This window comes from Otolemur garnettii, unplaced genomic scaffold, assembly GCF_000181295.1.
Source record: "Otolemur garnettii isolate 467f Iridium unplaced genomic scaffold, OtoGar3 scaffold00003, whole genome shotgun sequence".
Classification (NCBI taxonomy): domain Eukaryota; kingdom Metazoa; phylum Chordata; class Mammalia; order Primates; family Galagidae; genus Otolemur; species Otolemur garnettii.
This window is the reverse complement of record NW_003852398.1, coordinates 22030699-22057092: the sequence shown is the minus strand read 5'-3', so window position 1 is coordinate 22057092 and position 26394 is coordinate 22030699. Positions and strand designations below refer to the sequence as shown.

Below are 26394 nucleotides of genomic sequence, written 5' to 3'. Positions count from 1 at the left end.
TTTGCCCTTTATACTTGAAAGTCAATTTTTCTGGTTATAAATTTTTTGACTTGAGTATCTTGAACATGTTACTTCAATCTCTTCTGGCATAAAGTGTAACTATTAAAATATCTGGTAATAATCGAATTTTCTTGCCTTTATAGTTCCTTTGCTCTTTTTTTCTAGACACTCGGAAGGATCCTCCCTTCTTTCTTCCTCTTCATCCAGTAAATTTACTGGATTTTGCCTTAGTGTTGGCTGTTGTGGGTTGATACTCTTAATTATGCAAGGTGTTTTTACAATTTGGGGTTTCACATCCTTTTTATTTCCTTAAAAACAGATTTTTTTTTTTTTTTTTTTTTGGAGACAGAGTCTTACTCTGTTGCCCTGGGTAGAGTCCCATGACATTGTCATAGCTCACAGCACTTCAAACTCTTGAACTCAAGTTATCCTCCAGCCTCAGCCTTCTGAGTAGCTGGGACCTCAGGTGCCTACCAGAATGCCTGGCTACTTTTTCTATTTTTCAGTTGAGATGGGGTCTTGCTCTTGGCTCAGGCTGGTCTGGAACTCCTGAGCTCAAGCAATCCACCCTTCTCATCTTCCCAGAGTATAGGATGACAGGCTTGAGCCACCACATCCAGTCAAGAAAATTTTCTTGAATTGTAGTTTTTGTTTTGAGAAACAGAGTTTTACTTTGTCACCCTCAGTAGAATGCTGTGGCATCATAGCTCACAGCAACCTCAAACTCTTAGGCTTGAGTGATTCTCTTCCCTCAGCCTCCCAAGTAGCTGGGACTACAGGTGCCCACCACAATGCCCAGCTACTTTCTGTTGCAGTTGTCGTTGTTGTTTACCAGGCTCGAACCCTCCAGTTTCGGGGTGTGTGTGGCTGGCGCCATAACCACTGTGCTACACACACCGAGCCTTTGTTTTGTTTTGTTTTCTGTTACCTTGTTCTGGTTTCCTTCGGGGTCTGCTCTTATCTGTATGTTACATGTTCGTTACCTAACTGCTGTTGTCACTATTTGTCACTTCTTGAATCTTTAGCCACCCCTGTCCCCATTTCTTCTTGACTTAAACTTGTTTCTCTTTTCACCCATTTAAGGCACTAACTAGTTTTTGACAAGTTTTTGTTTGTTTAGTTTTTTGTGTTTCTAGTTTAGTCTTCATTTGTAAAATGATTTTTTCCTTTTATTTCTAGCTCTTGGAGGAGTTTCCTTTTTCTAATTCTAATTTATACAGTTGCCTGCATAAAGCAGAGAAGACAGTATTTTTTGTCACCTTTTAATCAGTAAAGAAATCCTTTCCCTAACTCCTGTCTGTAACCTTAACAGATTCTCCCAGTCGGTTCTGTCCTTGAGCCAGTCCCTAATAAGGATAATAGGACCACCAAGTAATCATATCTTGCAGCATTTTGTTAAAGTCTTCTAATTTTTAAATAACAAGTTGCAGTTTGATCTGTTTTGTGAGCACATCTTTCATTTCTATAGGAATGCTGTTCTGCTTCCAATTCTTTTTTAAAATAACAATTTAGCGTGGGATCTGGCATCAACAGACTAGATGCTCTGTCTTTTGATGAAATTGGTTTTCCTGAGCTTTCTCAATAAGGTGAGATTCAGGAAAGCTTCTCTAACTCGGGAGAGCCTCCTCTTCTGTTTTTGTGTAGTGTTAAAACATGGCGGCTTGCTTTCTGGGTTTCCTGGCTGTTTCTGTGTCCCACCTGTATCTAAAACATCCCTTTCCTTTGTCTCTGTCATTCCTGTGCTGCTCAGTTGGGACTTCCTCTTTGCAGTTTCCCTTCAGTGCAGGTCTTGGGCTGGCCTGGCAGATCAGCTTTATGGGGCTGGACATTCCCAGTCCCTTCAGATCAGCCTTACTGTACACCTCTTAAACTTACCTATAGCTCAGTTTGGGCTACAGTTCTCACCTTGGCCAACAGGCCTTCCCGTCGTGCCCTCTCGGTGAACACCTGCTGGCTAGGGAGTGTTCTGTGCTCAGGACTGGCAGCCACTGTTCCTTTGCTTCCTATTTCTTCCTGTGCACTCTCTGATAACGTGCAGGCCTCTTGGCTAATAGTGATTTGCTCTCATCCACTTGCATTTCTGGGTTCATGGGGATGCCTTGTTAGCAAATTCACTTGCCCGTGTTGTTTCATAGGTTTGAAGAACTGTTCTGTTTCCAACTGTCATCTTTCTTCCTCACCCCTTTAATTCCTCCAGTGTCTTTTACATACATAGTAGATGCTCATAAATATTGATATTGTGTTGAAGAATCATTCCTGTTGGCAGAAAATATTTACATGGGGATGTTTTGTTTTATGCAGCCCTTTTGGTCTCAGAATTCCTATAGGGTGTTTTCTGTTTTCAGGTAACTTAATAAAATAATTCTCAAAAGAGGGATAACATCAAATTAGGATTTTTTTACTGCTTTGAAAAAAGTATATAGCCCTAGGAAGGACAGTATTAATATATTTTTTATATCAAGTGATCACTCTGAACAATTGATAATAATTTTCTGAAGCATTATATTAAGAAGGCATCTAAGGCCACATCACAGCTCACTGGGTATATAAATTATCATGCTTTGGGCTGCAAGTAACATAAAACCCAATTTGAAATGACTGAAACAATGAGAGATTTAATATATTACAATAACAAGTTCAGGAGCAGGGCAGCTTCTCAGCTGGTTAATTTAGCAACTCAATGATGTCACCAGGGACCTGGTCCTTCCCATCTTTCTTTACTGTCATGCTCAGCATTGTTTGCTTTTTTTCCTTTAGAGGTTCAAGATTTCTGCAGGCGCAGAGAAGACAGTATATTTTTCTTTTGTCACCTTTTAATCAGTAAAGAAATCCTTTCCCCAACTCCTGTCTCTAACCTCAACAGACTCTCTCAATTGGTTCTGTCCTCGAACCAGTCCCTAATAAGGAAAATAGGACCACCAGGATCGACACAGACTCATCAAGGTACATCTCTCAATTATATGAGGGAAATCGGATGCCTCTGTCAAAATCGGGGCTGCGCTAGCATGACAACAGGAGACAACGGCTGCTGGGAAAGCAGTTACGGGGCTCGCTGTAATGAGAAGGAGTGTCGTGATTGATTAACTGCATCTGTCATGGGTACAGATAGGACAGGACGTAGTGTCATGGGATCATGTATCTGTTGCACCTGATGTGATTCTTTACAGTTTCAAAAAAGATGTCTTCACATTCGTTGTCTCTATTGTTGGTCAAAATTATTCTTGTCCTAAGTGACTCAGGAGTTATCTTCCTTATTTTATAGTAGGGACACTGGGACCCAGCAGAGAGGCAACTTGATTAATACCAGGTCACAGAGCTGGGAAATGACAAAGCAGGATTTTTCCCAGCCTCCAGGTCTAGTATGCCTTCTATTTTCCCAGGTGACTAGCTGAAAACTGGGTTCCTTTCCCATGGAGGAGGGAAAGGCACTAAAAGGGGAGCTGAGAGGTCACTGAGGGTTGGTGTTGTGAGTGTCACAGTCTGGTTAAGACTTCACCCTGCAGGAAGCCTTTCTTTCTTCGTTGTCTTTTTTTAAAATAATAGCTTTGAGATATACTCCACATACCATAAAGGTCAGCTTTGAAGGTGTACATTTCAGCAGTTTATAGTATGTGCTCAGACTGTGCATCCATCATCAGTGAAGCCTTCCTTTCTTCGTAACCCTGTGTAGCTTTGTGTCTGGAGTGAGGAGATGGACAGCGGAGCCTGATGATGGCTCCCTGAGCTCCTGATGTCCTCCCTTCCCAAGGGAGCAAATCCCTGGAGGGGTCCTGGCATGCCATTTGAACGAGGGCCGCCTCCTGTGTAAGACAACAGGTAGATGAATTGGAGAATGGGCCCCACCACCTAGAGGGCACCTCTGCCAACTCAGCTCCTGCCAGCTTCTGCCACTTGGGAACGCAGGACTGTGCTTGCCAGGTCTCCTGGTTATTTGAGAGAAGCTGAACATTGGGTCTTTAAGAGAACTTTCCAGATTTTTAAATGTTGGCTATGTTGTTTTCTGTTTAAATACTGTGTGTAGTCCCTTGTAGACTGAAAGTGACCTCAGACCTGCAGTTTTTGAGACTTGGTTTAATTTGTTGATTTCTCATTCGGTTTCATTTCTTTTCATTACCTTTTTTCCATTCATTTCACTCATTTATTTATTATTTTGTATCATCAGCAAGTAGGGTTTTCTGGGGGTGTCACAGGAGCCAGCTTTTAAAACTTAATGCCAGATAAGCCCCCAGAAGGTTTATAAGATGAAGACAGTTATGTCCTTAAATGTTAAGCGTACGTAGTTCCATGATGAGGCTTATCATCAAATGTCTGGGTCGTGCATAATTGTCTTCACACACTGTAACCATGTTTGGATGAGACAGCTTGATTCCCCTTTGTCCCAGAGTCAGCCGCGGATGTTTTTATTGTTAGCCCTTCTACACAGGCTTCAACAGACATCTCCCCAAACCCAGGTGCTCTCTAAACAGTGTGCCCACAAACCGTCTCCTCCCATCTGATCTTGTACCTAGGCAATGGTTTGTGAAGGAACTGATCCTTTTCTTTGGACGGTGCTTAGCAGTTTCACCCATTAACTCTTTGGTGTTTATACCAATGCTATGAACTCATTACTCCAGTTTTAGAAGTGTAGAAACTGGGGCTCAGATTTAGCAATTGTAGGAGGTCAATCTGGCCAGTTGCAGAGTCAGTTTTGAATTTGGTTTGCTGACTTGGAAACCAGTGTTCTTTTCATTTCTTTATGCTTTTTGGCCCTTGTGGATATGCGTTCATCTGACTAGAATTGCCTGACCCTGAATCATCAAGTTGAGTTTTAGGGATTAGAAAAACCTACTTCATCTCTGTCATCCTAATGTTTTCTATTTTTAAAAAATGTTTGTATGAGGACTCATACATTTGCAAATGATAGAAACTCAAAGTGGCTTATACAAAAAGGGAATTGTTTTGGTTTCTGTAACTGAAAAGATAAGGGATGTACTGCCAGGCATGGCAGGATCCAGAGGCTTAAATGTCTGCAGTATGTTCTGCTGGGTGCTGTTTGCTTCTCCTTAGAAAGGCTGTCCTGACCACTCCTGTGACAGAGTCCTCCAGGTGTACCAGGCTTCCTTCCTCTAGCTTGATAGCCCCAGCAGACAGAATGAGGCTCTTTGGGGTTGTGTACCTACCTCTGAAGCTTTCGTTATAGTTAAGAGCATTTCTTTGGTATAAGCGCAAGTCTCTGCTCAATGCCATTTTCCCTAAATCTCATTGAGTAGGAGTGGGAGAAGGCTTGTTTCTAAGATCAAGGTGTGGGTTCCAGAAAAAAGGGGTAATGAAGGCTGGGTACACATTTGCCTGCTTTTGTTTTTAAAACAAGAGATATTTTAATGTTCGTTAAGGGTCCTAAAGACCAAGAAATACCATAATAAGAGTCCTAGCTTTCAAAGAAAAATAAAGGGACCAAATATAGAATTTTAATACCATTTCAGAAAATAAGTCATCTGTTATCAGCAGTTCAGATATTCTCTTTGAAAAAGAAAAAGATCATTGGGACATTTGCCCAACCCGTACTTTTCATAATAGAAAAAGAAAGGTCGAGCCTTCTTTTCCCATGCATGACTAATGTATGTACAATATAGATTTCCTAGGGTCTTTACACAGCTTCCTAGTAGAGCAATGCTTCATTTATCTGACATCATTAGGGAGTGAGGTTTTCTGGATGGGTGGATTTTGCAGACGTGTTTGTGCTTTTAAGATTTAAATCTGTTAAAAAAAATCTTTCTTAAAACACTTCTTTGCATTAACAGAATATGCTAATATAATAAACATAAATTAACATTTTCTAAGCCATTTTGCATCATGCCTCTAGTAGTGTGGGTATTTGCCAGCAGGTGTGAGCGTTTACAGACTAAATACAACCCTTTTTTTCAAGACCTGAGTTAGGAGGGATCATAATTTTTATATCAAAAGAAACATGAATGTATTATGGAATAGAATATAGGATTCTTAGGAATTTTTTGATGAATCCTGAACGGGTGCAGGCTGCTGTCCAGATTCCACCCTTCTCTCTTCTCCAGTCCCTGTCTCTCATTCGTATCCTTGTGCCTTCAAGGAAAAGTAGACCTGGACCGGGCTCAGAGCCAGCTGAGGCTGTTTGCCTCTTTACCAAATGTCTCCCAACTACAGTGCTCTTTTTTTCTTTGTGTATGTTGTCCTGACCGGTTTTCCATCACTGCTTAGTCTTTACATTATGCTAAGGAATAATTGGGCATTGCCAAGTGAAGCCAGATAGACAAGCTTCTTAAATGAACAACATTAAAATATATATACACACCCCTAAATCAGGCTTGGCAGGATTGGGGTTCTATTCTTTTTCTGTAAAATAATTTTAAAGCCTATGACTTGTCCTGTGGGGATCCACACCGGGAAAAGATTGGTGCAGTCTTTGGAACCATGGGACACCCACCAACCTGGTCACTGAGTCCAGCCCATGTCCCTTGTTCTTTATGAGCATGAAGATGTGGGTTTTCTATGCTTTCTTGACCCTAGTGCTGAGTGGTCAGCCTGCCCATCACTGTGAGTGATCCTTATTTCCTGCTCTTTGGACTTTTTCTTCACGCAGGTGTAGGGCATTATGGTACCCAGCTATATTCATAACTATTCAGAACTCATTTCTTGATCATGAGGATGAATTGCTGCTGGACCCCAGTGAGGCCTGCCTCTGTCATATTTGAAGGTCAATCCGAACACAAGTCCAATCGTATTGCTTGTGAATGGTGATTAAACTTTATTTAGTTGCAGAAACTTTTTTTTCACTTTTATTCTGAAATAATTTTTGATTTACAAAAAAAAAAAAATAAAGTTCAAAAATAATTCTTTGAGCCCTTTACCCAGCTTCCCCTAATGTTAACATCTTAGATAACCATAGTTTGATCATCTTTCAGACCATGAAATTAACATTGAAACAGTACGTTAACTCATGTACAGCTTTTATTTGGATATTAGCAGTTTTTCTTCACACTGATGCCCCTTTTTTTCTGTTCCAGCAGCCAATCCAGATCTCATATTACACACTGAGTTGTCATATCTCCTCGGTCTCCTTGGAGGTGTAGCATTTCCTCAGTCTTTTGTTTGTTTTTCATAACCTTGATACTTTCAAAAAGAGTAGCCAATTATTTTGTAGAATGGCTCGCAATTTCACTTTGTTTGATGTGTTTTCATGATTAATTTGATATATTTGGGCAGCAATAACACGGAGTGACATGTGCCTTTCTTGGTGTATCCCATCAGGGGTGTGGCACTGACATCTTATTACCAGCGATGTAACTTTGATCACCTCGCTCAGGTGATACCTGCCAGATTTCTCCAGTGTCAAGTTACCATTTTTCTTTTTGCAGTTAATGTGTATCCTCTGGGGAGATACTCTGAGACTGTATGAATAGCCAGTTGCAGGAATGTTTTTTTCAAAGGATATTTTACGTGAAAATCTAGCATAGAAAACAAGTAGGAGTTGTGTTAATTGAAATTGACATGGTATAGTGCAGCAGGCCAGCAGCCTCTTCCCACCTCCGTCCCTAAAACAACCCCTACTCACCTCTGCTGAGCCCCTAGGCCTCTGTAGAATGCTGTTTGAAAATAACGGCTCCAGGTTATGGTTGTTATAAATCTTACATATGCTATAAACCTCTGCACTCAAATGTTCTACAAAATGGTTTTCTTCCGATTTGAAATGAGCAAGGTTAGATCTAATGTAAAATGTAGTATACCAAATACCAATCAGCAAACATTTATTTAGCATCTTCTGTATACCAATCACTGTGCTAAATCTGGGAAATATCAAATTCATAAAACATAATCTCTGCCCATCAATCCTCCGTGTGTGTGTGTGTGTGTGTGTGTGTATACAGATACAGAGAGGTCTTTATAATCTAGACCCTAGGGAAGAAAGATGTAGGGACAAAACAAAATTTTAAAAAAGAAGTTAGCTTTGGGGGAGAAATATATGTGACGATTTTTTATTTGTTGTTTGAGTGAGTGCAGGGGCCACTTTGACTTAACTGGCCACCATATCTTGGTCAAAAAGCAATCTTTTCCCCTCTGAGAAGCACGTATTTTTCAGCAGAAAGAAAGAAAGATATAAAGTTCTAACCACCTCCCTTTCTTCTACCCTTTCCCCCAGTAAAAAGACCAACTCTTTGGTGCCTTTGATTCTCTTTCTCATATTTGAAAAGACCAAATCCTTGTCCTTCATGGATGAGGTGTTTTAGCTGTCCATAATTACATTATTATTCTAGAACACCATCAGAATGCTTCTTGCTGAGGAGGGAGGATTAGGCCGAGAAGGCTGGAGCAAGTGTGCAGCTAGTCATCTGCCCTGCGCCTGGCACAGGAGATTATGCTTCTGGAACTGAGGTTTCTGGCGGAGCCTTTGTTACTTAATTAGTCTCCTGTCTCTTTTCCCTTTATGACAGTGGCAGAATCCAGGATGCACCCCCTTTTAAACGAATGCAAATGCCTCTAACAAAGTTTCATAATCGCTCATTTTAAACAAATCAGAAAATTGTCAAAACTACTCTAGTTGCAGGAAATTCAAAGGTAGGAATACTTTTAAAAGCATATGTTTCTCAAGGGAGTAAAGTAGCAAATACCATCCCTTTAAATTCTGTTTATCATGAAGCCTTTATTGACTGCTTGTGATGGTTCTGCACAATTTAATGCTCTTTTAAGTGAATATTACTTAGCTTCTTCACGTGAGTCTGCACAGCCTTGTGGATCAGTATATTTAGATGCAGATCACAACCAGAACGCCAATGTATATAACGGTTACAATTTAATTAACTGGTAATAGATCTTATGCAGTGTCAGATTAAAGGGAATGTACAAATACTGCTTTATGAACCAGCCTGTGCAGAAAGTGTAGACACAGGCCATTCTCTCTCCTCTCTCATGGGATGAGTTATGAGATGGCCCTTATTAACTTCAAAGGAGTGCGGGATTGGGTGGAGAGTGGGGGGCCATTATTAAACAGCTGTGTCTAGCCAATCAGCCTTGAAGAATTTGACTTCAGAGGTCAATAAAGATTCCTGACACTGTTAATTTTCATTTTATGGGACACCACTGAAATTTGTCAACTCATGTCCCATCTTTGGCTTTTGATGGAGAAAGGAAGAAAGACAGTTTTGATGGCTCATGAGGAGGTTTGCGCTAAAGAACAAGCATTAGTTCAACCTATTCACCTTCCAGGTGGAGAAACTGAGTCCCAGAACATGGAGGGAACTGGTCTCTCAACACTGTCCAGGAGAACCACACATTGCTGGTGAAGTCAGGGAGGTTGCCGAAAGCCTAAAATCCCTTGAGAGTCTTTCCCAAATGTCTTGTCTCTTTACAAGATGAGGCCCTTGGATGCGGGAGTGCCTTCATTCCACAGCTCTGCATTATTACAAAATAAACAAAAATAAATGTGTTCTGTTGCCTATCTTCCACCAGCAAGGCGGGCCCCAGTGAGAGTTGTATTCCTGTGACCTGAGGCATGTATCTCCCAGGCCTTAGTAGAGTCTCGGTGCCCTACCTTCTGTGAATGACCCCTGAGGCAAACCTCTAGCTCAGTTAGGACAGGGACTCCTGTACTTCCCTGAGGGAGGCAGTGCTTAGTTTTGTTGTTCTTCATTATTGTCTTCTCTGCCCAGTTGAAAGCTGACAGGGAACGCGCCACTGTCTGGCTCGCTGCTGTGCCCCCAAGGTATAGCATAGCACCTGGCACCTGACAGATGCTTTATGATGATTTTCAAGAATGAATGAAGGAATCTCAGGTCTCATCTGTAAAAGAGAACTCGAACAACTATCCGCCCATGTAGGGACAGATGAGATAACGTATGTGAAAGACCTGCAAGGTACCTCATCGCGGTGAAGAGCCTGTCCGTGTGAGTTGCCGGTGGTATTGTGATGGCATAGGCTTAGGCTGTATTGCATAGCTCTCTTTCCTGTGATTTTGCTTGGACAAGGAATGCATCTGCATTATTGCCAGTAACATTAACTGACAGTATCCTGCCTAGAATTCAAGACCCCTATAGTTTAAAGAAACTTCATATGTGTTCTTCTCCCCCCAACATAGGTTGGGGAGAGGCCCAGAGAGGTCGATTTACCTGCCTGCCATGATAGAGGAAATCTGGCTATGCCAAGGCTGGGTCCCAGGTCCCCCAATTCTGTCTGTCTTGGCTCAATGCTTCAAGTCTTCATTCCTATTGGAGAAGCTGTGGAGTGTTTAGCTAACCACAGTCTGAGATGTGATCTGCATCAGAGCTCATTACTATGGTGGGGCTGGTGGGTATTGTTCTCTAGGGCAACACCCCGATGTACTTCAGCAACCCCAATTAACTCCACTACTGAAGACAGCCCAGCCAGGCAGGCATCACTGAGGGCCACTTCAGGAAAACACCCAGATTCCCCTGTGCCCCTCAGATGTGCTCTTCCCCACCTCGCTCTGACCACTGTCCTGCCACTGCTCCCTAATGATGCTGAACAGAAGCCCAAAGAGGTTGAGAAGCATTCCCACTTAAGAGCCATGAGATCATTTTGCTTGGCACTAAGCTAGGCTCCAGCTCATCTCCCTTGAAGGCCGAACCCTCAAAGGATCCCACCAGAACTGGGAATAAATCCCTCCTCTGAACTAGACCTTATTTTTATTCTTTTGATGTCAATATGATGAAAGGCAAAAGAAGGCTGATGAACTGGTGCAAATTAAAGAAAATGAAAGAGATGGGATGACCGAATACAATGGATCTTAGTTTGAGATCCATTAGCTATAAACGCAGTCTGGAAACACAATAACAAGTGTTGATGAGGATATGAAGTTAGAATCCTCAGACATTATTGATTGGTCTGTAAAATGGTGCAGCCACTCTGGAAAACAGTCTGGCAGTTTCTCAATATGACCCAGAAATTCCACTCCTGGGTATGTACTCATGAGAAATGGAAACATATGGCCACACAAAATCTTGTACATGAATTTTCATAGTAGACAAAAGGTGGGAACAACTCAAATATCTACTTATGAGTGGATTTACAAAGTGTGGTCAGTATATGCTGTGGAATATTGTTTGGCTATAAAAAGGAATGAAATACCACTATTTCACATTATAGGCTATATATCATATGATTTTCTTGATATGAAATGTCCAGAATTGGCAAATCCATGGAGACAGAATGTCGATTAGTGTTTTCTGAGGGTTGGAGGAAGGTAGAAACAAAGTGACTGTCTTGGTCCCTTTGTGCTGTTATAACAAAAATGCCATAAACTAATTAGCTTATAAACAATAGAAATGTATTGCTTTTGTTTCTGGAAGCTGGGAAAATCCAAGACCAAGGTGTCTGATGAAGGTCCACTTTCTGGTTCATGGATGGTAAGGTGGGAGGGGTGGGGGATCTCTCTGGCGTCTCTTTTCTAAGGGTGTTATTCTGAGCCCTCCTATCCTAATCACCTTCCAAAGGCCCTACCTCCTAACACCATTACCTTGGGGTTACAATTTCAACATATGAATTCTGGAGGCGAGGGGAAATACATTCAGACCATGGCACTGATAATGGGTACAGAGTTAAAATAATCTAGAATTAGCTAGTGGTGATATTTGTGTAACTTTAAGAGAATACTAAAAACCACTGAATTGTACACTATAAAAGGGTCAGTTTTGTGTTATGTGAATTATAAATAAAAGTAATTTGGGGAACAGTGGAGACGTTTGAGTATGAAGTGTATGTTAGATAATAGTTTGTATTGGTATGATAACTGACCTGTGGTTATATCAGAGAATATGCTCTTTTGCTTCAGAGACGCACGCTAAAGTGCTCAGTGGCCAAGCACCATGGCATCTCCGGCACACTTTCATGTGATTCGGTAAGAGCATGTAGATAAGTAGAGAGCAAATGTGATAAAATATCAATAATTCATTTTAGGCGAAGGGTATACTGGTGTTCTTTTTATTATTCTTACAACTTTTCTGTTGAAATTGTTCAAAATAGTAGGCTGGCATATAATATTTCTACAAGGCAATGAGGTGGAATTTGTAGGATACCAAGGGACAGAGATAAGACAAAGGGCTTTTGGCTGTTCGCCTTGACTCTTTGGTCTCTATCCAAGACAAGGATAAACGAACACTTGTTTTAGCCTTCCTCAGATGAAATCAATCCCATTTCTGAGCAGTACAGACCCCCCACTCAGCTGTTCTTAGGGAATGCCTGAAACCTACAGCCCAATACTGTGGGCTCCTGTTGACTGCCAAAGAAGGGGCTTTCTTATGACCTCCAGTGGCCTAGAATGATGCCAGCAGGACCACCAGTCCTTCCTGACCTCATTCCATGAGGGGTGCTAGGGCAGACCAGACATTCTTTCCTGTTCTCTAAGGAAAATGTTAACATAGTTAGGAAGTGTAATTTCTGGAAGGAAAGAGTTTTCAATGAATCCCCTGGTTGCAATAATTTATATTTTGCAAAGGGGTGTACAGACCCTTGTGGTAACTTGTGAATACTCTAGTTTCTTGTCACCTTCCGCCAAATATGAAAACAATCAGCAAGGTGTCAGGCAGTATTTAGACTAAAGATGCAGAATGTGGCCAAATCCTTCCCAGAACAAATGCTAAAACCAGTAATTAAGAACATTAGACTTGGAAGGGACCTCAGCATTTCTTCATCTTCCCAGTGTTGGTGAAGCCCTCCACAAGAGAAGCCCACTGATTTCACATCTTGTGCCCACCTAAGAAACGTAGCTAGGAGCATTTGCAAAACCCTTAAAACCAACAACTGCTTTTTACGGTGTGCAGGCTGAGTTTTCAATGTGCAGATTTGCTATGAATTTATAGAGTGTTTTGATTCTAAATTCACAATGTGCATCTTTAATGGCGCCAAGTTTGGATAATTTCATGCTGTTTATATCCTAGCAGCAATGGTTTATGCATATTTCCCAAGTTATTACCCTCCTAGGAGAAGAGTGAACAGCCTCCTTTTACAAAAGACAGTCCCATATGTCCTGGTTTAGTACATCTCTCCTCAAAGATCATTCTGCACTGAGATGTCAAGAAAGCATGACAGCTGGATGAGGCACCCACCCCATTCTGCAAGCAGGTGGGTTTTTGGGTTTCTGGACCCTCTTACCCAGCTCCCAGATGGCCTTGCATTTGAAAATCGCCAATTAAGCACTTCACAGTTGCCTGGAGTTTTTCTATTGAGACATTTTTCAATCTCATTTAAAAAAAAATATTGTCTACCTCCCTCCACTCCCATCAGGAAAGAAATTTGTTAACATGCAGTGAGAACTTTAAAAAAATGATCGAGGAACTTTCTTTCTGGGAATGTGAGACGTATAGGATATTTAGTAAAACTTAATGTTTTTATTATGGCAAAAATATATGTAACATGAAACGAAATTGGAGTAGTGGATAACTGGAAGCAGTTAAACACCCAACACTAGGAAATATGATACATCTATGTATTAGAATATAATCCACCCTGAAAATACTCTTGGAGAATTTTAATAATTGGAAATTTCTCTTGACACATGATGAGTGAAGAAAGTAGGTTCCAGACCTGCAATTAGGTCTTTAGGTTTTAGATTTCAGGCACCTGCCCTGAAACAAGATAAAAGAGGAACTACAGAATGATTAACAGGGATGATTAGTGGATGGCGGGATTATGGAAGATTTCTTTAATTAAATTTTCTATTTTGATTTAATTGTAGATTTCACATGCAGTTGTAAGAAAAATTACAGGGAGATCTTTTACTCAGTTTTATATAGGGGATTTTTAATTTTCTCCTTTATGCATTTCTGTTTTCTAAATCACCTACAGTCAGGGAAAATAAAAGTAAAGACTATCATTTAAAAAGAACGAAACTTACCTATTCTTCTGGAGAATATTGCTCCAAATTGAAGTTCATCTTTCTTTTCTCTGTATACCCATAGCCCCTTACCTGGGCTTTTTGGTCCACTGTCTATCTTAGCACCTGCTGCTATATTAAAGCTAACTAGATCTGTGCTGATGTGTGGTCTTTCACACAGAGAGTTCATTTTGCATAAACATGGCATACCTTCCAAAAACATCAGGTTTATCATACTGTTGGGAGAAGAGAGAAAAAAAAGCACATTTTTATATTAAAATAAAATTAAGAGAAAATATCCACATTATGAGGTGGGAAGTAAGAGTTGAGATATGAGATGAATATTTATCTGTGGCTATTTGAGGTCAAAAGCCTTGCAGCTGCTCCTGCTGTAAGCATGCCTCCTTTGGGGAAAGTGGTAAGGGATGGAGGATGGCAGAAAGTTTGAAAAGCACTGCTAAATGTCCAAGAAACGCTTCTTGAGTTGAATTAGGTGGCTTACTTCCTCACCGGTTTCTTGTCCCTGCCCAGAGGGATATCAGAGAACCTTTAGCACTATAGGAAGTCACTGGAGAAGAGAATAACTGGAGTCCCTCTCCTTCATTTAAAAAAGAAAAAGAAAAACTGTTTAGGTTTTCCCTGTCTGCCCCAGGGCCATGTCTTGCTGGAAAACACACTACTCAACCATTGACCCCAAGGCCCCTGGTTTCCCAGGTAATGTGCTTTTACTCAGTTAACACTATCCAGGGAACAGGGGGCCTTGGGGTCAATGGTTGGCCCCCTAATTAACCCTTGCTGGAGCTTGCCAGGTTGTCTCATCTGTAGGTCACCTCTTCCTTGACAGGGGAATGAGGTGTTCAGACCAGAGCATCATCACTGAGAGCCCTCTAACTCTAAGACAATAAGGCTCAGTCAGCCTGAAGCCTATAATTTTCCCAGATTCCCCAAACTCCTTACACCTAATTCAAAGTACACAATGAACATGGCAGAATTTGAGCATCCTTAGAAGTCAGTCTTTACTGATTTCAGTATTTTTCTGCCTCCTTGGTGAACCTTGATGTCAACAACTCTCTTTTGTCATTAAAAGAAAAAGGCTCAAGAGAAAGAAGGTTGCATAAACTGATTAATAGGATACCCCCCTTTTTTTTCTTTCCCCTAAAGATTATCTTGGGAATGTCAAAAGCAATTTTTATAGGCAGGTTGGTCTTTTACAAGAGATGTGTTTACAAAGCATGAAATTAACATTTTTGCACAGAGCCAAATAATTGCTTATAACATGGTGACTTTAGTAGCAGGTTTGCAGCTTGAGCAGTCATTACCAAGGTCAGATGGTACATGGAGTAAGGCAATTAGCAGACTCCATCACCAAAGCAGAGTTAGCCAAGCAATCTGTGCGGGAGTAAGTCCCTTCCCCTGAAGAGTTCACCCATGACATTATTCCAAACGTTGAAAGAACCACAGTCCATTGACATAGTGGCTACTTAACACCGCAGTGTTACCGGGTCACTCCACTCATGAAGCTTCAGAGTCCAACAATCCCACCATACAAGATTACACCCATAAAGAGATTCACCAAAAAATGTCTAAGCATTTTACAAGAGAGGTATTGATAGCTTCACTTTCAGGCCTTCACCTAGAGCAAACATCACGCTAGACTTAAGGAGTACCAGAAGACAGTGTGTGATGTAGCAGGCAAGTTTAGGCAAGCAACTTACACATTTAAGTAACAATGTGGGAATTCTTAAGTTCATAAGGCAGAAAAAGAATATTAAATTCCATTCAGGAGAATCTATCTAAGGAAGTATGTTAGTATATAATTGTGGACTTGAATTCTTATTGGTAATGTAAGGTGGTATAACCGATCAATTCTGAAATATCAGTGTCATAACACCACAGATTAATTCCTCACCCAATAAAGTTCAAATTGCACTCTGCCCTAGGTCTTAAGAGCAACAAGAAGGGAGAGGGAAGAGGAGGAGGAGTTTGAATTCACAAGAGGTTTCCAGGGAACTTACTAAAATTCATTTGGGAAAATATAAAGAAATGGAGATGCTGTCATGTCTCTGTGGCTTAGATCCAGGTGTGTAGAAGAGTAGAAAACCCTCCCTTTATGCTTGCCCTCCTAGCAGAGTTTTTACTCTAGAACAAAAGGAACAAATAAATGTTCCACTGCCTGGCTGGGTGTCGAGTTTTACAGAGTAAAGACTTGGAAGCATTAGAGTCAGGCAGACCTGGGTTCCAGTCCTGGCTTACCTTGCTACATCTGTGGTCTTGGACAAGTTACTGAACACTTGTAAAATCTTAGCTACTGTCTGAAACCTTGGGGATAATACTTATACCCACCTCACAGGGTTGTTTTGTGGGTAAAATGAGATAATGCTTTCAGAAGGACTTATTCCAGGGACCACCATATGTTATGCGCCCATTCATCCATTCATTAAGTTTATTTTGCTAACTTTTATTGAGCACATGTATGGGTCTGGTACGGTGCTAGATATTAGCAAGCCAGATGTTATGGTGGGCCAAAACAGATGCTGCTCCTGCCCCTTGGGAGCTCATGGTCCAATGATGGATATGCATTCATTAAATAATCACTAAATAAGGCCAGGCCTTGTGACTCACACCTATAATCCTAGCACTCTGGAAGGTTGAGGCAGGAGGATTCCTTGAGCTCAGGAGTTTAAGACCCGCCTTAGAAGAACGAGAACCTGTCTCTACCAAAAAAAAAAAAAATAGAAAAAATTAGCTGGGTATTGTGGCCAGCACCAGTCACAATCCTAAATTGCTACTGAAATGTGCCCATAGTCCAAGCTACTAAGGAGACTGAGGCAGGAGGATCACTTGAACTCAGGAGTTTGAGATTGCTGTGAACTAGGCTGACAGGACAGCACTCTAGCCTGGACAACAGAGTGAGACTGTATCTCAAAGAAAACAAAATTACTCTAAATAAAAGTCTACTTAGTGCTGTGAGCAAAGGACCATACTGTGCTTGCCAGAAGCCTAGACTAGGAGATCAGGGAAGACGTCCCAGAGGAAATGGCAACTAAACTGAAATGGGAAATGAAGTTAGTGGAGTGGGAACAGGGCATGACAAGTGTTTGAGGTAGACAGAATAGTATGTGCAAAGGTCCTGTGGTAGGAGAAAGTGAGGTGCATTTGAAGGACTTTGAAAAGTAATTGGAGTTCAGAAACCAACGAAAGCACAGCATAGGATGGGCTGGAGCAGGAGGCCAGGCTCTGTAGAACCTTCTAAGCCTGTGAGGGAGTCTGGTTTCACCTTAAGAGCAATGGGAAGCCATTAGAGAATTTTAAACAGGGACTTAAAGATTATAAAGCCTAATAAATAGTAGCTATTATTGTTCCTTTCTGTGAACTTTTATTCCATATCTTAACATTATTGACTCTATATTGGATTTTGTGAATACACACTGTTAAACACATGCACAATCCCATTGATCCATTTTGTGTTCTGAAAACAGAATCTGTAACATGGCAGGACCACTTGGTATATCTATTATGATGTGCTTCTTCCTGCGTGTGTGGTATCAGAAGGACGCTAAAAGCAGCCTGGAACCAGGACAGAAAGGTGGGACTGTCAGAACTGGAGCAGGGCCCAGTAGGTCCCGGCTGGATGTGGCTGGGACCAGCAGACTCTGTAGACCGGCTAAACCAGACAGGCTGCCATGGCCAAGTGAGGCCTCCTCCAGGACTCTGACAGTGAATGGATACATGTAAGTTGGTGAGCAGAGATCGGCACCAGTGGAGGGAGCCTGGTAGCATCATTAGAAAGTCTAGGACATCCCCAGGAAGGAAGGAGGGGATGGACTAGCAGAGGCCAGGAGGAACTGGGCTCTGAGTCAGAAGACCAAGGGGGAGCCCACAGTGACACCAAGGCAAGAGGTGGGCCTGTGTCTGAAGGGAGAAGGGAAGAGTCTGGGCACTGACGTGTGTGCAATACGTCTAGGTAGTCTGAGCCCTGCAACTTTGAACCAGGGATCTTACTCTTCTTTCTGTCAAGAAGGCCTAGTCTGATCCCCAGAGCCAGGTGGCCTAGCTAAGGCTGTTGGTGGGGGTCAGGTAGTCCCAACTTTTAGGACGTCTCTGACTCATCCATATGTGACCACCCTTGATAGACCTATGTCAGCTGTCTGGCTCAAAACCAGAGCTCTGGGGAACTCTACTGTCTAACAAAAGCTGATGTTTCCCATCTTTTGGCCTTTACCCATGCATCTGTCTATTTCCCGGGGTAAACCATGAGATTGGAACAGTGCAGTAGGCATTCCTCATACTTAGGAGCTCTAGCACTATTTATTTATTTTTTTTAGAGACAGAGTCTCACTTTGTCGCCCTCGGTAGAGTGCTGTGGCATCACAGCTCACAGCAACCTCCAGCTCTTGGGCTTCAGTGATTCTCTTGCCTCAGCCTCCCGAGTAGCTGGAACTATCTAGCACTATTTATTATCTACTTCCATGTAGCCTAATTGTGTGATTGGATACCCAGTTAAACAGTTCGTCAAATGTAACATCATTCTGTGTAAGAACAAGGGCAGGGCCAGGCTGAAGATAGCCTGGACCCACAGACTCGACGGGCAGAAAAAGAAGCAGGCAGACAGAGTGATTTCCACATCCCCGGATGAACAACACAAGACCACTGGTTTTGTGGGTGACCCAGGTCAGAAGCTGGTGATGACCACTTCCATGCGTGTGGCCCTTTCTTGATCACAAAATGCTTCCCTCTGCATGCTGTCCTTCAGTCCTCCAGTCAGCTGGAGGAAGAAGCCTGGACATCTCTTATCCCCCTGCTTCTCCAAAAGAAACTGAGGCCTGCTCATTAAGTGCCACACTTGTGAAACCAGAACATCAAGTGGCTGGTCAGGGTTAACCTGCTGAGTACAGCTTCTGCGGCTCACTCAATGCCTTAAAAAAAAAAAATAAGGTAGATGGTGACATGACTGAAGAAACAATAGCTGGGACAAACATTTAAATCCTGTAAGTGAGGATGTGGCTGCGTGGACCAGCAGGACCCAGCAGTTAGCACTGCAGTCGTAGGCTTCTTCAGAAGACTTTGCAGCATTCAAGCTTTCCAGGTCTGGGGGGTGGGGTGCGTCCGTCTGTGTGTCTGTCAGTCTTATTACACATCCATTTCTATCCAGTGAAGAAGCGGAAGTTAATACATCTATAAATTTTGTGTCCTTCAAGCCCTGATGTAGTTCAGACAGTGACCCAGTGAGTGCCACATGTCCAGTCTTCTGTGACTCCTTCAGGAAACTAAAACACACACCAAGAGAAGAAATGAGTGAAAGCTAGAATGCAGGTAGAGTCCACGCCGGGGTTCAGGCCAGCCAACAGAACGTGGTTCTTAAAAGGCAAACCCTCTGCTGCATGAAGAGGAGAGGCTTCTCCCCTTCTCTGCCTCCTTCCTGCCTGATTTATAAAAGCATGAAAAGTGAAACGGGGCCCTCTGCATATGAGACTGCTATTTTCTCAGGTCGCATGCCTTCCTTGTGAATAGCACAAATAATACAACTTACAGTTGTGCTTTGCCTGGCAGCGTTTTTTTTTTTTTCCTTCTGAGTGACAGTTGAAATGTCTTGGCAAGTAAATGCGACTGAGAATAAGTCTCTCCTTTCCTGCCCTAGTGCGGGTGGCCTTCAGTGGCAGTCCCTATCCACTCTGGCCTCTAGAACCACATCGCTACAACACATAAGTCATTTGACCAAGAAGTGCTCCCCAACTTCCTTGCTTGTTTGGGGGCATGGGAGGGCTGGGCACTCCCCACCCAGAGGGAGCCACACTAATCTGATAATTAAGGTAAATAGGGGAATGATCAGCAGTGGCTTAAACTCCAGTCAGGTAACCTAGGCAACTGCAGGGAGTCTGTGCCACTGCTGACAGGTAAAGTGGGATTAATTTCTTCCCAGATCTGTGGCCTTCTCTTAGGCTCAGAGTCCCCTTCAAGATCCTGGAGAAGGAGCTGGGCTGTTGGATAACAGGGGGAGGGGACTTGGTAGGAGTCTGCCGGGGTTACTCGCAAGTGTACTGTCCCTTTAAGAACACCACATGGGCAGTGCAATGGGCAGATGTGACATCACAGGCCTCGAGGTCAAGGGCTGCTCACCAGCCTCAGGAACTTGAGCAGATACCCCTGAATCTTGGAGTAGCCAGTTCCATGTTCCTGTCCCAGCTGCCACTTCCACATCAGCTTCCTTATCTGTACAATAGGGATGATGATAATAGTGCCACCTTCTAGGCTTGTGGTGAGAAAAGAACTGGAAATTGCCTAGCACAGAGCCTGGCACATGGGGAGCCCGGTATGTTAGCACTGGGGGGCTTCTCTAGGGAAGAAAGCGGCTCTAGGAGCTCTGTCTTATGTTCTCCTTACTGGCCAGGAAATGGGCTCAGTCGAGAGATGGACCCGCAGTTTCTGACACTAGGAAAAGGAGCTGCAGATGGGGACAATTGAGGCACAGGAGGCCAATAGGAGTGTTGGGGGGCTGAGGGGTCCGAGGCCCAGGAGAGAAGTGGATAGGCCAACACGGCATCAGAGAGGAATCGAAACTTGGAGGAAGATCTCCCCAAGGCCACGTATATGGAGGAGTTGCCTTTTGCAGTAATGTGGTCCAATCCTGAGTTCCTGTCCAGTGGCCCAGACCACTTGCTGAGCATGCAGTTTTACGGCTGCCATTCCTGGCTTGAACACTGGCCAGTGCTGAAAACCTTATTCCAGTTGTTTCTCCACCATATAGAACAAAGACCGTGGGGAAATAGGGTCATGCAAAAAAGATGTGAAATCTTCCTGTTCAGTGAGCAAGACCAACAGATGCATAATGTACAGTTTCTGATGCTGCAAGTGGATTGAGGAAAGAGTTTGCAGTTTGTGGAACACTTGAGACTTCTGCAAGTTATAAAAGGAGAAAGAAATGCCAGGAACATAATGTCCAGCAGATAGCCCGGGGCCTGGCCAAATAATCTCAAGACAAGCCAACCTTCTGGGGCTTACTTTCTTTATTAAAAATTCTGGAGGAGATTCTTAATAGTGGTTGTTGTCTCTAGGGAATGGCACTGGGGAGGGAGAGATTTTTATTTTTCACTGAATACCTTTTGAATGGATAATCTTTCACCATATGCCTTTATTATGTTTATAATTGCAAATCAAATTATAGGGTTTGGTTTTTTAAAAATTCAGTGAAGGGGCTGGATTAGATCATTGGTTTTCAAACTTGTTTTTTTAGGCAGTGGAACACTTTTCACATAATCTTACTTGAAAGCCTAATTAATGTATAACAAAGAAGAAATCAGAGCCTCTCTTGCTAGGCTCCCTCTCCAACTCCTAGTTGCAGCATCTCCAAGGGATCCATTGAATGTAGTGCAAAAATAACAGGTTTAAATGCTTCTCTTAGGCCCCCTTTACTTCTTCAACTTGCTGTTTAGCAAAGGAAGCTGGGGCATCCTGGGCCTGTTGCACAGGCTATCACTTGAACTGCTGTCAGCTGCAGGCACACCTTGGCCCTGTGGGAAGTCAGTAGTCAGGTGAGCTGTGCACAGGCTGAGTGTCACTTCGTATTATTTTCTTGGTGGACAGGAAACAGGTCATCCTTGAATTGCTTCTCTTAGGTTCAAATGATAAAGTTAAAAGGCAGATTTTGCAGCCATTGCAGGTAAAACTGAACCCTTTGAAAATACCAGAGGGAATTTTCTAATAACTATAGCCATCTGTATGGAGGAAGAGAGTTTCCCATTTGATAGGATGCTAAAAGGACAGTGCAATGGTGTGAGGTGGTAGAAAGCTCTACTGTGATCTTGGTAAGTTTCTTAGCTTCTCAGTATCTGTAAAAAGGAAAATACTAGTGCCTACTTCCTGGGACTGTTAAAAGGGTTAAATGACAATCATTGTAGACATAAGTGGTTGGCATAGTGTCTTGGCCATGGTAAGAGCTCAGTAAATGTTGGTCATCATCATCAAATTCCTGGGTAAGTCAGAAAATGGCCTTGCCATCTTTTCCTGCTTTTTTTTTTTTGTTGTTGTTGTGGAATCTATAGCCTCTCAGGACTTCATTTTCTTTCTCTATAAGTTAGAGATGTTCAAAGTTTTACAAAACATTTACAAAACGTTCTCTATGTGTTGGCCACCTCTTTATAAAATTTTTAATGAGCTATAATGTCACATTTCCCTATGTATGGCAACTTTAGGGGTGACTTTGAGGACACCTGTGTTCAAAAGTATAAACATTTCTGTTACTATGTAACAAGTTCTCACAATTTAATGGCTTAAAACAATACACATTTATGAGCTCAGAGTTTTATAGGTGATGAGTCCAGGAAGATTCAACTAGATTTTCTGCTTAGGGTCTCACAAGGCCAAAATTGAGGTATCAGCCAGGCTGAGCTCTTACCTGGAGGCTCTGGGGAAAAATCCACTTCTGTATTCATTCAGGTTGTTAGGACAATTTAGTTCCTTGTGGTTTAGGATCGAGGTTTCTGGGTTTTTTTTTTTTTGTTGTTGTTGGTGTTATTTGTTTGTTTTTATAATGGCCAAGGGTTGCTCTCTGCTCTAGCGACTACCTGTACTCTGCCTCCTTGATCTACAAAGCCAGCAGTCCACACTGACTTCATCTCACTGTTTGAATCACTTTGACTTCCTCTTGTACTGCCAGATGGAGAAAGCACTGGGGTTTTTTTGCATGATTAGGTTAAACGGACCTAGATAATCTCCCTTTTGCCATAGAACATAATGTAATCATAGGAGTGATATCTTACCATACTCACAGGTCTCATCTGCGCTCAAAGTGGAGGGGATTTAAAAAGGATGAAGGTCATTGGAAGTCAGCCATAGAATACCACAGATGGTTTGGTTCACAACAAATTGGAAATTAAAACAAAGTAGTTCCTCATTATCACAGGTAGTTTAAACACACTAGTTTGGTGTCCAGTAGGAGGAAGTGACATGTATACAAATGGCTATTATTTAAGACCTTAAGTGCTAACTTTCAAAAAGAGACAAATAGAGAGAATGCAGTGAGAGGTCAGTGGGAGGGGAGATGATTTTGTAAGTGGAGAGGGATAGAATTAGGGCTTCTTGAGGATGTGATATTTGAACTAAGCCTTGGAAGACAGGTGTTACATGTATTTGGATTATAAAAAGTGAAATGGGAGGACAGGAGACAAATAGTTCTATTTCTATTTTAGCACCTTAGGATGCAAACACAGGAAATAGAACGGCATCCTTTCAAAGGTTACTTTTCTCTCTCATTTGCATCATAAACAATGCTACTGTAACAAACTATGCCAAAGCTCAGTGCCTTCAAACAACAACCATATACAGAGAACCTCCACAGGTGTCCACCTACCTCCTTACATTGACCACCTCCTTAAGTTGACTTGATTTTCACAGACTGGACATGCACCATACGTACATATCAGTACAATAGGCCTAATTTCTTATGTTAGCTACCCCGAATGTTAATCATTGTGTTACAGTCAGTTGGGTGGTCGACTTACAGAGGTTCTACTGTGTTACTGCTTATAGGACTGCACACAAGTTGGGTGGTTTCTCTGGCCTGGAGCATGCTTATTCATGCATTTGTGGTCAGCTGGGAGGGCGACGACAGGGAGACTATTGGTCTTGGATGGGCCCTTTCATGTCTTTCGGGCTTGACTGTCTATTAGCTGCTCTTGGATGTCCTTGGTTCTTCTCTGCATGTCTGATCTTCTGTTTGCCTCTTAGATCCTTCTAGCCTGGTAGGCTGGGCTCGTTCTCATAGAGGAGGAGGCAGAAGAACAAACAAGTGGGAACGAGTGCAAGCCCCTTAAGGCTTAGACTCAAACTGGCACACTGTCACTTCTCCCTCATTCTTTTAGCCAAAGCAAGTCATGGAGCCAGCCTAGCTTCAAAAGGTGGGGAAGGAGATTCCACTCTTGATGGGAAGAGCTGTGTTGTCCCATTGCTAAAGCTGGACACAGGGAGGGATGGAGAACTGAGGCCACTTTTCCAAATAGTCTGCCACAGTTTTCCTGAGAAATCTTCCTGAACTCTTTAGAACAGAATAACTTCAAGTGCATTGTTTTTCAAGCAAAGTGAAGGTTTTGGAGGAATTTATGTGTGAGATACCATTTGGGGAATGTAGAGCGATCCATTAACCAGAGTTGTAAGAAACCAGGCTCGTGAGACTGTCAACAAGCTTCTTTGAGAGTGGAAGACAAAAGAGGACGAGTTCAGGGCAGCTTTATCACCTTTGCTCACGTGGTTCCTCCACCAGCTCATATTATACTCACCCTTCATCGCACAGCGCCAGTGCCCCTCTGCAGAAACACCCCCAGAATCACTCTTCTGGCAGAATCTGTGCTTCTTCTCCTAGGTCCCAATAGCAATTTTTAGAATGAAGTGATCTCAAACTCGACCTGTATCGTAGACAGAAACTGTTTTCTTTGATGATGTTCACTGAAGTACCTAACCTAAGGCCAACAAACAGTACTACCACAATAAACGTACATCAAATAAATGGATGGGAGGATGAATGGATGGGTAACTTGACAGCTGGATGACAGATGCTTCAGAAGTTGACCCAAACTTTCCTTTAAAAAATGTTATATAATCACAAACTTTCTTTCTCTCCTTCCAAGTTAGCAGGTGTGCTTCAAATCTCGGTGTAATTTCATACCAACATGTTTTTTTACAAGATAACAAAACAAAACTGGATTGCGTATTGCTGAAGGAAGGAATCCTGTTGTGTTCTCCTTCATCAGCCCTATCCTTGTAAGCATCAAAAAAGGACCATGATGAGTTCCTAGGATGTCAGTCATTCTCTGGCAATACAATTCCCTGGCATTAAATTTGTTCACAATGCTGTGTGACCATTATCACTATCTGTACCCTATTTTTTATCATTCCCAACAATAACACTCCCTGTTAACAATAACTCCCTCTTTCTTCCTTACCCTTTGATATCCCCTTGCCTTTCCCTATGAATTTTACTATTCTAGGTACCTCATGTAAGTGGAATCATATGTTATGTAATATGTCGTATTATGTCAAGCTTATTTACTGTGTATAATATTTTCAAGGTCTGTCCATGATGTAGTGTATATCAAAATCTCATTCCTCTTTATGACTGGATAACATTCTATTGTGTGTATACACCACGTCTTTTTTCTACCTTTTCTTGAGTTGTTTCTGCTTGTCTCTTGTGAATAATGCTACTATGAATATTGGTATACAAATGTCTGTTTGAGTCCCTGCTTTCAATTATTTTAGATACATACGTAGGAGAGGGATTGCTGGGTCATATGGTAGTTCCACGCTTAATCCTTTGAAAAACCACCAAACTTTTTCACAGCAGCTACATCATTTTGCATTCTCACTAGCAATGTAAAGGGTTCTAATTTCTCCCCCCAGATCTTCACCAATACTTATTATTTTCCGCTTTTTAAATTTAAGTTCTATTTTTTTTTTTTTTTTTAGCTGTCTTGGTAGGTCTAAAATGGTATTTCATGCTGGTTTTGATTTGCATTGGGTATGATGTAGGGTAAGGCCTGAGGTTTATGTTTTGGTACATGGATAGCTAATCATTGATGTAATGTAAAGGTTGAGGTTTATTTTTTGGTACATGGATAGCTAATTGTTTGGGCACTATTTGTTGGAAAGATTATGATATAAGTATATTATTGAATTTTCTTAGCACCTTTGTTCAAAATCAACTAACTGCATATGTATCCAGAATCCCTGCTCCATGGATCACGTATCTATCCTTACCCTAGTACCATACTGTTTTGGTCACTATAACCCAGAATAGCCTTGAAATTAGGATGTGTAAGTTTGTTTCTCTTTAAAAAGAAAAAAATATTCCATTGAGTCTATAGATCAGTTTTGAGAGGACTGACAATATTGAATCTTCTGACCCATAAACATGGTATTTGTCTCTGATTTATTTAGATCTTTAATTTCTCTATCAGTGTTTTATAGTTTTTGGTGTATAGGTCTAATATATTTTGTTAAATTTATCTCTAGAGTATTTAATATTTTTGACACCATTGTAAATGATATTTTTATTTCAATTCCCAATTTTCACTGCTAGCATTTAGAAATAAAATTAATATTTGTATGTCAACCTTGTTGACTATGACATTGCTAACCTTACCAGTTCCACTAGCTTTTTTGTAGATTCCTTAGCATGTCTTATATAGATCATTATGTCATGGGCAGATATTATTTTAATCGCCATTCTGCAGTTAAAGAATGGAGACCTAGGGAGACAAGGGGACCTGCCTCAAGTCCTACTCTTTGTACATGCAGAGCCAGGAGTCTGAACCTGGGTCTTCTCAGTCTTCCATCAGTGTCCCCTCCACTTCACCAAGCCAGCTTCCCAGCCTTTCAAACCTCCAGAGAAGCAACTTATATCAGTTAAGACTACATCTGAATGGCTCAAATGATAGAATTTTATTTTGCTATTGTTTCAAAGTCTGGATGTTTGGAATTTAGATCTAGTATAACAGTTCTGCCCCATCAAGTCTTCAAGAACCTGGACTGCTCAGCTGGGCATTAGTGGCTATAATCTTAGCACT

At 41.9% G+C, this 26394-nt stretch overlaps 1 protein-coding gene across 1 annotated transcript in view; it reads left to right on the top strand.

Moving 5' to 3' along the window:
• GALNT10 (polypeptide N-acetylgalactosaminyltransferase 10) overlaps positions 1–26394 on the top strand; it is a 221049-nt gene that overhangs the window by 63106 nt on the left and 131549 nt on the right. The window lies entirely within an intron of this gene.